Source organism: Camelina sativa, chromosome 9 (genome assembly GCF_000633955.1).
Source record: "Camelina sativa cultivar DH55 chromosome 9, Cs, whole genome shotgun sequence".
Lineage (NCBI taxonomy): Eukaryota > Viridiplantae > Streptophyta > Magnoliopsida > Brassicales > Brassicaceae > Camelina > Camelina sativa.
Genome location: NC_025693.1, coordinates 7,186,586 through 7,195,478, shown reverse-complemented (window position 1 = coordinate 7,195,478; position 8,893 = coordinate 7,186,586). Strand labels below are relative to the sequence as shown.

Here is an 8,893-nt window from a genome sequence, read left to right as displayed (position 1 = left end):
TTTTTTTTTTTTTTTTTTTTTTAAATTAAACAAAAATCAGAACACTAGCCAAACCTGTGTCATGTCAACCACTTGTTCGGAACCTTTGCTAGGAACTATCACAACCTCTTGAATTGTCGAAGATCAGAGAACTGTTGCATGTGGGTAGTCTTTCACACTGGCATGCCTTCAGTCTACAATCCATCCCAACATGTTAAGACAGCTAGAGATCATCTCTTTGAAGAGCAAATTTTTTATTTTTTTTTATGTTATTCCACTCAGCCTTTTGGTAGTTGTTTTCACCACCTTGAACTTCAAAGACATCACTTGGTTTTGTCAATCACTGATTCTAGGCTGATCATTCAACAGGGCATTAATCCTGAGAATATATGTGCATGTCTCTTCACAGCTCTTTGACTTCCTTAAATCATGACAACATTTAACAGGATGGACAGACCGACATGACAGGCAGCTATTTCCCACAGCTATTTTTAGTGAGTTGATCTTCTATATATTCCAGGATTCCACGATCTGTCCTAGCGCACGTTCCTGTCTTAGGTTAACACAACTCAGAGAAGAAGGTTAGAATTCATAGGCATCAAAGGCTTAGTAAACAAAACAGCCAACTGAGAACTTGTGCTCATATGGTTCATCTCGATCAGTTTCACCTCAACTAGTTCACAAACAGAGTGGTGTCTAATATCAAAGTGTTCAGTTCTAGAGCGTTGAACAGAATTCTTAGAGATGTTTATTGCACTCAAATTATCATAGTGAATTATCAGAGTATAAGAATTCATACCATAGTCATACGACATGTGCCGCATCCACCCGGGCTGTGTGCAACAGCTCCCTAAGGCAATGCATTCAGCCTCAGCGGTTGAAAGGGAGACACTGTTTTGCTTCTTGATGTGCCAAGATATCAGATTGTTGCCCATAGTAATCTTTGCTCCTTTACTTCTCCCTAATCCAAAGCGCTGTACCCACTCTTTGGCATAGGTGCTTTGAAACATGAAAATCCCATCAGATGATTGTTCAACTTGCAATCCCAGAAAGTATTTCACCTCTCCCACAATACTCATCTCAAACTCCTATGGCATATTTTCCACAATTTGTTTTACCAAAGGTTGACAAGTGAAACCCAAAGATGATGTCATCGACACAGATCTGAACAAACATCAGCGCGTTGTCACTGTTGAGAACAAACAATGTTTTGTCTACACTCCCACGAGTGCATCCGTGATCCAGAAGGAACGTAGTCAACCTCACATACCACGTTCTCGATGCCTCCTCAAAACCATACAAAGCTTTCTTCAGCCGATACTCATGCTCAGGATGTTGTGAGTTCTCAATGCCTTTTGGTTGACCTGCAAGGACCTGATCTTTGTTTCTCAAGATGCATCCACTGGCATCTCTCTTATTCTTGAAAATCTACTTCGCTACCACTACATTGACATTAGCCCACCCTTTAGTGAGCTCCCACACATTACTCCGCTCAAATTGCCCCAACTCATCTTGCATTGCAGCAACCCAGAATTCTTCATGAAGTGCCTCGTTGTGACTCTTTGGCTTAATAGTTGAAACGAAACAGGCAAATTGAACATTATCAGAGTCCTGAGAAACAGTGTCAGAAACAGCAACCATCTGATTCTTCCCAGCCAGCTGAGCGAAAACAATCTGCTTTCCTCTGGTAACTCCACCCCCCTGAATCGCACCGATAACACCATTAGAGGAGTGATTCCGATGAATCTGAGAAGACGCAGAAAGAACATCCGATAAAGACATGGTTCTAACCGAGTCATTGTGACTTGCAGGTTCTTGCTCTTGCTTCTCATCATTTGTTACCAGGTCCTTGTCATTCAGAATGTAGTGGAGACATCCAAACACATGAAGATAGTTTACTGTGGGAGACTTCCCATTCCACAATTCATAGGAAGTTTTGTCAGTTCCTGATTGAACATAGACTCGGTTGATGGTGTAGCAGGATGTATGAAGAGCTTCACCCCAGAACCGATGAGGAACCTTATCTTTATGTAACATAGCTCGTGCCATCTCCTGCAGTGTTCTGTCCTTTCGCTCTACAACTCTATTCCGCTCTGATGTTCTTGGGACAGAATGCTGACGAATAAGACCTGGATGTCCACAAAGTTGATCAGACCCATCATTCTGTAATTCTCCTTCATGATCACCACGAATAGTTAAGATAGAACACTTTTCACTCTTGTTGCAAGGACCACATATGAAGTGTGGATCATCCTTCAGCTCAGAAGTTACATGCGCAGCTTCTTGATTAGCAAGTCTCATCGTTGTGCGTATATTCAGGCAACCAAGCCTCAGGTGCCACAGATCAGTGCCCAACCCAGTGGTTGTGTTGACGCACTGCATTGCAGATTCCCACATGTAACAGTTGTTACTAGATCTCCTTCCTCTGAACCGAACAGATCCTTGCTGATCAACTACCTTGCACTCCTTCTTGGTAAAAGTGACATCTAGACCTTCATCACACAGTTGACTGACGCTTATCAGATTTGCCTTCAAACCATCGACCAATACAACACCTTTTAGGTGTGGTTGAGTGTCACCACCAGTTGTGCCCTTTCCTCGGATTATTCATTTTCTTCCATCACCAAAAATAACTTTCCCTCCATCGACAACTTCTACATGTGATAGAGTGTAGATCTCTTCTAGGGTAGATGTTCTTAATGCTGATCCTATATCTGAGAGGGTAGGATCTGATCTCAAGCATCTTAACATCACACCAATGTTTAAGAGGCATAGATAAGAGATTAGAGGTTTTGTTTGGTATGAGACATATTTCTTAATGCCTGCTTGTGTAGATTCTTCACTTTGTGATAACAAGTCTAGAGATGCATAGGTTTGATTGATTCTTGCCATGAGAGTGGAAGAAACTTGTCTTAGATTTATATGTCTAGAGATTAGCTTAAAGCTTTGCTTGAGATTTGTTGGCCAAAGTGTGATAACCTCATTCATTAGTCTAGCCCATGAATCCCTCCTCAAGGCCTTCTTTGTTTATTGATTTTTAAGTCTTAATCATGTTGCTTGCTTGTTGTTTGATTCGTATTTGCATTGCTCTGTTTTTATTGTGTTGCTCTGTTTCCCAGATTATCTAGCTCGACCCTGTACTCGATCTACACTCGATCGAGTTCATCCCCAGAATTCTTGTTTATGTTTTGTGGTTGTCCTGTCTTACTTTCTGCATTTTATATTTCATCATAGGACTGTTAGTGACAAACATCCTTTGCATTTGGTTTGACTTAGGCATAATAAGCATATCCTTAGTGATTACAGAACACTCAGATTGGATTGACACCTCTTATTCTACAACTGCATAAGGGGAATTGAAACACCCATCCATCCATTCCATATATCACCATTGCATACATTCATCATCACCCATCACACCAAAAAAATATTGTTTCAACTTTGCAGCCTGCAGGATTCCCATAAGCCGGAAAGCCACTAATCGTCCAAAGAAGCATTGCCTTCAGTTTAAAAGTTGATTTACTGAATGCATCATATGTTGTCTCTCCATTGTTCCAGAGATGGTTAAGATCCTCTATGAGCGGCTCTAAGTATACATCAATGCTATTACCAGGCTGTTGTGGTCCAGGTATCAACAATGTAAGCATGATGTTCTCCTTCTTCATGCATAAGTCAGGTGGCAAATTGTAGTTTACTAGCAAAATAGGCCAGCAACTGTAGTTGTTTTTCTTCATATTGAATGGATTAAATCCATCTGTTGAAAGACCAAGCCGCACATTCCTTTCTTCAGCTACAAAGGAAGGATATTTGGCATTCATCTGATCCCATGTTACTGAATCCACAGGGTGGTGGAGTTTACTATCGTTGCTCTTGTTAGTTTGATGCCACCTTAAGTCCTTATCCATCTCTTCGGACCTAAACATTCTCTTCAGCTGTGGGATTATGGGAAAGTAGCGTAACACTTTCTGTGGAACACCTTTCTTTACTTCACCAGTAACCATGTTCGTCTTCCATCTAGAAGCCTTGCATTTAGGACAATTTATCGAGCTTCTTGTACTTCTTTCTGAATAAGCAGCAATCATTAACACTTGCATGAATCTTCTGGTAGCCCATATCAAATGACTTAAGAAATTTCTTCACCTCATATAGTGATGTGTGTAGCACATTGTCCTCTGGTAACATTTCTGACAATGTCTCCAGAGATCATTGAAACTCTTATCAGACCAGCCATTATGTGTCTTAAGTCTGAATAGGGACACAATTGCCGAGAGTTTACTATGATTCACACAACTTGGATATAAGGGTGTTATAGCATCTGCAAGCTTTGCAAGAAACTCATCTTCTTTCTTGTCCTCACACTTTGCAATCTCACCGCGTTCAGCATTTCTAACAAAGTCATCATCCATGAACTCAGCAGCTTGATATAACCCATATATCTCATCATTCAAGTGACTGAACTTATTGTCACCTTCAACCCCAGACTTTAACTCTCCATGATGATACCAATCTGACCGCCACTTATAAGCCTCATCCATACCCCTTGTAACAAGATGGTCAACTACAACACTGGCTGAGTGACGATCGATGTTACGACAGTCAATGCAAGGACATATAATCATATCACCATCTCCCAAATCAGCAGCCACAACTCGTACAAAATTTGAAACCCCTCTCTCATAAGCTGGATCAGCTCTTCATTGCATAATTGAAGAGAAAAAAAAAAGTAAACTCTCTAAACCCCTACTTAAGTTAGCCTAACCTGTATAATTTATGCAATGATATACCTGCAAAGATGCACCAAATCCTTGTCCACCATTATATGATCTAACCTTAGTACATAAACAACATATACGATTTATTGACAGAATTTTAGACATGAATCACAATCACAAACACATATATCGCATATATTAAATCAATAGCAATCACAAACACAAAACAGTATTTAGACAACTATATCGCATATATTAAATCAATAGCAATCACAAACAGANAAACAAGATATACACTTAGCAAGATTATTCAATACACATAATAGACGGAAAGAAAGAAGCTACTAACCTGTCCTGTGAATGGAGATAAATAAAAGCTTGTTCAATTCCAAGATGTACACTTAGCAACACTTGCAAAACATAATTAGAGAAAGAGAATAAGTTTCAATTGGATACATAACAAAGTCGGATACTTAAACAAAATCGAAGAGACTAATTGGATACATAACTAATTGGATACTAATGTGCTCTGAATCAATTGAACAAATCTATTGCATGTCGAAAACTAATTGTGTATTGTTCCAATTTCATAACTGTGAATCAATTTCATAACTAGTCGGATACTAATGTGCTCTGAATCAATTGAACAAATCTATTGCATGTCCAAAAATCAAAACTTATATAAAACAATCATATGAGGAAGAAAACAACCTTCGAATGGAGCTCAAATCCATAACTTAACTCCGGCGGTACTTCAGAGGGCGGTGATGGCGACGGCGATTGACAAACCAATTGGTGTGTGTAAGAGATTTACGGGTAACTGGGTGAAGTGCAGGAGAGAGACTCAAACAAACCAACCTTCAACCGAGATTAAGTCCGGCGGTGCTTCTGAGGGCGGCGACGGCGAGTTTAATAACGGAATTGCCTCTCGAGATTTTAGGCTTTCAGCAACTAAAAGAGAAAAGGGATGAAGTGAAGGAGAGAGAGTGCGATAAAGTGTTTAGTATTTTTATTTTTTGGCAAAATTTGCTAAGTGTTTGGCGGAATAAGTGATTTTAGTTCCCGCTTCTTAAAAAACTATTATAGTGTTTATACAATGCTATCATATGGTAACCAAATTATAAACTCAACTTCGATAGCAATTTTGAAAATCGTGCTATTACGAGGTGCTATCAATATATTTATTTTTTGTAGTGTACCCACAAATGCTACTCCCGTCTACTTATACTTGCATCAAAGATTTCTAACCTAAATCTTTGTGCATCCTAACAAAAAGGAAAACAATCTTTTACGAATATCCTTATTTCCTTATCGAGATATGCTCTCAATATCTTCGAGTATATCACGATCGCTCCTTCCTTCCAAATCCAATGACTCGTCACCTTGTCGAACAATCTTCTTCTAGATCAGCTTCTCATGCCACGTCATCCAATCAAACCTTTGTGACCCTCCACAGCATCCTGTTCACAGACATAGCTCTGATGCATTTACGACAAAGTGTAGGATTACATCGACGTTGGTTTAATATTGATCAGTGAAGTCACTATCCCCACCAAGAACCGGTCCTTATACGTGGCTAATCCAGTTTCAAAGGAATGCGTAGAAATACCTTGTCATGCTCATCTCAAGCAATATTCATGGCCCTTGGGAATTGCCACACAAACTGAGAATGACGTCCTTTTAGGTTACAAAGTTGTTCTGCTTGACTTTGATTACTACAGAAACAGAAGTATGAACTTGACTTTTCGTATATATTCATCTGAGACGGGGTTGTGGAGTCTCAAAACTGTCCATTCTCCTTTCTCTTTGTCCTGTCAGTATTTTGGAAATTCCTTTAGCTTGAACGAAAGTATTCACTGGCATGGCCTCAAAATGACACTGAAGAGGTTGTTGTGTCCATGGATTTCTACGCAGATGGCATGGGATATGATCAATATCGTGTTACGTCCTTCCCTGATTCAGAAAAGCATTTTGGATTCGAAAGAGTTTGCAGAATTTCTTGTGGATTTATTATGTATATGAACATATTCTCTGGATCTCGCCTCCAATGGCCTACAAAGATTCATGAAGATACTAAAACACAATTAAAAAAACTCTAACGGTACAAATTATATCATGATTAAAAACCGTAAAAACCCTCTGTAGATTCATATGAATCTCTAACGAAAGTTGTAACCCTCTGTCGATTCATTTGAATCTCTAACGAAAGTTGGTTTATATGGAAAGTGAAGTGTTTTGGTCGTTTAATTTGTGAAGATGAATGTAAAAGAAAACAAAACAACAAACTTTTATTTGAAGGATTATAAAATACATAAGGGATAGAGGTACATATGAACCAATCCTCTCGGATGGTCAACGTTACAAAGTAAAATAAAAAGGTTCGATGGGCTGTAAACCCAATTATTAGAACATAGAAAATATGGAAATTGATTCTTGAACAACAAACATGGATAAAGTTTAACCGTGATGATATTTTCCAGAACCGTTGATCTTTTCGAGAACATGGAACCTCGCCTCAAGGATCAGTTTGCTATGATTAGCCACAGTTTCACCAACCTCCTTAAGTTTCTCTGTTAATGTCTTTACTTTGTCCCTGATTGAGTAGAGGGCAAGTTGCGTGTCCACCTCATCTCCTTCATTTTCAATTGCCTCATCCACATATTTGAAAAGAGACGAGATATTTTTCTTTAGCTGGTCGACTAATTCAGATACGGTCTCCATCGATTCTTTGTTAGTTTCTGCACCAATCTCCACCGATGACATTTTTTCTTTCAGTTTCTTTAGAGCTTCCATCTGTCTATTCAGAGCATCCATCCGATCATTTAAGTGAACGTAGACGCCCGCCCATATACTTATCAACACTGGTGGTGCTGCTACAGCCAGTGCAATGCCCACAGGCGCACCCACTCCTGTTAGAATTAGAGCTACTGATCCTAACATAACAAGGAAACCAACAGCGCCGATAATCACACCCGAGAGAACACTCCATTTTTGTGCATAAGCATATTCATCAGCAAGCTCTTTTATTTCCTCATCAAGCTTTTTTTTAGCCTCACTCACTTCTTGCAGAAGGGACTCCTGCTGGTTTTGGATCAACTTGACCTGAGTCGTGAGCACTTGGCCATCAAAAGGATCTCCCATGGCTTTAAACTTCTTTAGCTCCTTCAAGATGTTTTCATACCTCTTCTGTTTTCCACCTACATTCTTCACTGCCGACTCTTTGTCAAACTGTGCCACGGCCTCTTGAATGTAAAGTCGGCCCATTTCTGCTTTCTCCACGCAATCCATTACATTATCGAAAGTCTCCAAAGTCTTCAAGGTATTTTCAAAATAGGCCTTGACCAAAGATTTTAGAGCTTCGCTCTCCTACAAACTGTCTTCGCTTTCAAGAATGAAGTTTGCCACATCTTGGGTAACTTCAAGTAGGTTTTTGGAGACCTCCATGTGTATGTCGTGTTGGGACACATACCCGGTCCCATTCTCGGCTACAGTGGTGAGTGAGTCTATCGCTTTGATGGTTCGCTGCTGAAGCGAAGAATCAAAGGCTTTGAGGGCTGGGTGGTCTTCACAAGCGGATTTGTAAGCACTCATGTTTTCTGCGTAGTTCGACATCGTTTCTTCGGATAATGCCATCGATGATATTACTGAAAGGAAAAAAAAGAATATCAAGAAAAGGTAGAGCAATTTAGCACAGAGTTTTGCATACACCGAGCTTCCCAAATCAGAGATGTTAATAACCACTCTCCCGTTCACCAAAATAATAATAGTGATAGTGATATATGTCCCGTGTTGTAACTAATCAAATTACAGTATTTATAACTTTTAACTTTTTGATCTATGCAATATTTTGGATATTTTAAAATTTAATAATATATTTTGTTTTTAAAATTTAATTAAATTGCATACATTAGTTTTGACTCATAAAATAATTTTTTTTTATGAAAATAAGAAATCATAACTAATATTTTTTTTTATCGAGAATGATGTATGAATATTAAATTAAATATATAAATAGTTTTACAAAATTAGGTTTCATGTAATCAAGGATATTATATCTTGAAAACATTATTTTTGTTATAAATATAGAGTTTAGGGATAAAGCTCTTGTGATTCTTATTAATAATTCCCAAGGATTACATGCATATATATAGTAGAGTACAATGTCTAGGGTTAAACCGACTTAGAGAGTTAATGGCCGAGCA

General features: G+C 38.8%; 1 pseudogene; it reads right to left on the bottom strand.

Annotated features, from left to right (window-relative positions):
* Nucleotides 7,149–8,324, bottom strand: LOC104715085 (annotated as a pseudogene).